Genomic DNA, 3,425 nt, shown 5'->3' with positions numbered 1-3,425 from the left:
ACACATCTCCAAGATGGGAATATGTTTAAAAAGAATTGCGTTGGTCACCCAAATCAAACTTTTCAATAGATTCGTGTTAAGTTTTACTTTTTAACGTTTGCTTACCACTCTATAGGATTAGGCATTACCCTGTGGCGACTAACAGAAATCATAGCTACTCAGCAGAGCAGTTATCCATAAAACATAAGATGCACACTCCTTGCGACACTTTATACTATTTGCTCAATGCTGTGTTTTCAGCGCGGAGTATCTCATCGATTCAAAGGAAAATTTCATAATGTGCATTCAAAATCAGCACAGGCTGTAGGATACAATCAGCATATGGAATTTATAACTTAAATACAGGTGTTTTTATGAAGTAAGAGCTTGCAAATCAGGTTAGTTAGAAGCAAACAGAGTAGAACATAGTAAACATGCATGATATATGAACCTACCCAGGTTAGTTAACTCTTTCATATTACCAGTTGATAACAATTTGATTAATTTATAGACAGAGGGATTAACACGATAATATGATTTAATATATTTACTTCGTAGTTCGCTAAAGGAGGGGCATTTTAGAATGAAGTGGAATTCGTCTTCTATATCATTTTTACAGAAAGGACAAAGTCTTAAATTATGAAGATTTTTTTCTATGCCTTCCAGTTTCTATTAAAAGATTGTGCGAAGACAGTCGTATTTTGACAATTGCTTTTTTGTACTTTGCATGAATAGGTTTACTTAAGTAAGGTTGAAGACAGGCATGATCACTAATATGTTGGTACATCCTGCTCTTAGACAAGGTGCAGAAAAACGTCCCATAGTCTTGTTTTAAAATATCTACCGATCTCTGATTTGCTAAAACCAAAAAATGATGTGTATTAAAGCTACCCTGTGCTTGCCAGTACTCCGACATACCAATAGAACAGAGTTCTCGTTTAACAGAAGCCACCAATTTTTTACAATGTGGGTTCGATTCGAATTCACACTCATTGTACATATCTTGATAACATGCATTTAAAATACAGTTTTTAGAAGTCAATAGTTTACACCAGTACTTCAAAATTCTAATTTTCCTCGAAGTGATAAGAGGATATCTACCCAGTTCGAAATAGATCATTGCGTTTGGTGTATATTCTCGAACTTCTAAAATATTCTTACAAAAGTCTAGATGTAGTTGTTCGATATCAGGCGCTTTGTGTAAACCCCACACCTCGCAAGCATAGTTGGCTACACTGCCGACATATGTGTCAAAAAGTGACAACAGTGTGCAGAAAAATTGTTTCTGCGTTAAATTAAAATTACCATTATAATTGAGTTTTACCCCCAAATAAGAAAAAGAATTTACAGACTCAAGTGTGACCCCATCATACTGCCATGTTTCATTTGCATGTAATACAGCCGATTTTCTGAAAACTACAAATCATCAATATCTGAGTTGGAATCCTTGCTGAGTGTTTCGGACATGCGGTAAATGTGTGGCCACCTTGTGAAACGATCTTCCACCTACTGTCATAAATGCTAAAATCTCGCTACATTCTCCTTCGTTTAGTTATGGTATTTTTATTTGTTTCGGTATCACCGACCTCTCCCTTTGAACGGGTTAGCGTCGTGAAAAGTCCCTGTGGTTCCTGTAGGTATGTAAGAGTTGAAAAGTTGAGCGCCTTGTATGTAACTAGCATGGAATGCAGTACAGGACGAGTGACGAGACGAGCTGCTGTGTTCTGAACGTTCTGAAGATGGCTCGTCGTTGTATCCGAGGAAACCACACTGCAGTGCTGTCGTCAATACAATATGTACTCAATAAAAGCACCAATGTTTGCTGAATACACTATAATTTTTAGCAGTAACTTTATTTTGATTGCATTCACAAGTTTCCCAAATTGTCTAAGTGTATTCTATGTTCCTAACAAGTTGGACGACCATAGCAGCCATGGCACTAACCTTCAGCTGGAGATCTGTGTTCTTCATCCGGTGTTTTGGAGCGAAGGCAATGAGGCCTGCATTGTCTTGGTTGAATTTCAGCATATTGACTCTCATTCAAGCACAGATGTGCTTCCGGTTTTATTGATATGTCGTATCCCAACTGTTAAGTCCCACGACCATACATACCTGTGGTATATTGGCGTAACAGTGATGGGGAGAGGAGGCTATGACGCGGGTATCTAGTCTATTGGCTAGGTACGTACCTCAGGCGATACTTGTGTGGTCCCAACACAGAACCCTGTGAACCCTGACGACTTAGCCATTAACAACTGAGATCAGAACACGTCACCAGTTACTTCGTAGGAGTAGTCCAGCATGGTTTATCTAAGACAGTCGTCTCTGTAGAGTGCCCTGTACGGAAAGCTGAGATTATTTCTTTAACAATTTTCTTTTTCTTCTTCTGCGAATTGACCTCCAATCTTTCAAGGTTTCAAGTATTTGATATCCCAATATGATTTATATGTATAATATAAATATATACCTATTTTTGTTGTAACTAAGATATGTATTTCTTCGTTTAATTTTGTTGGGACTGCCATGGTTCAAACCTGAGCCATGGGGATCCACTACTGTCCTGAGTCACTGGGATCCACTACATGAGTCTCTCCTACCTGGCTACTGTCTTTAGTCCTGGTGATCCACTAAACAAGTCCCTCCTACCTGGTTACTGTCCTGAGTCACTGGGATCCACTAAACAAGTCCCTTATACCTGGCTACTGTCCTGAGACACTGGGATCCACTACATGAGTCCCTCCTACCTGGATCCTGTCCTGAGTCCTGGTGATCCACTACATGAGTCCCTCCTACCTGGCTACTGTCCTGAGTAACTGGGATCCACTACCTTGGTCTCCCCTTCCCTGGCAACAGCCCAGAGTCCATGTGGATTCATTAACTGTCCTCTTCTACCTAACTCAAATCCTGAGCCTTAGAGATCTATTATCACCCTTATTTAATGTATCACGGCCCATTGTCATTGTTTCTTTATTAGGATCGGCGGTGACGTTAATTACTGTTAATGATACAAGGCAGTAAGAAAACAAGGATACACGTTTCTGTTTAAGTCATCATTTAATGATTCTTATATGAAATCACAATGTAGTAATGGTCATGGGTGATAACAATGTGATTGTCAACAAAACTTAAATAGGAGACACTTTATGGTACAAAAATACAAACTACTCATGCTAAAGTCTACAATAAAATCATCGTCAATGATCCTCAAGCATCACACTGCCACTAAACCCTAGTCGCAGACGCAGTATCTACTTTTAGTCACAGAGGCAGTATCTAGTTATAGTCACAGAGGCAGTGTGTAGTATTAGTCACAGAGGCAGTGTGTAGTTATAGTCACAGAGGCAGTGTGTAGTTATAGTCACGGAGGCAATGTGTAGATAGTCACAGAGGCAGTGTGTAGTTATAGTCACAGAGGCAGTGTGTAGTTATAGTCACAGAGGCAGTGT

The sequence above is a fragment of the Mizuhopecten yessoensis genome, unplaced genomic scaffold (assembly GCF_002113885.1).
Source record: "Mizuhopecten yessoensis strain PY_sf001 unplaced genomic scaffold, ASM211388v2 scaffold8221, whole genome shotgun sequence".
NCBI lineage: Eukaryota > Metazoa > Mollusca > Bivalvia > Pectinida > Pectinidae > Mizuhopecten > Mizuhopecten yessoensis.
This window is presented reverse-complemented; position numbering follows the sequence as displayed.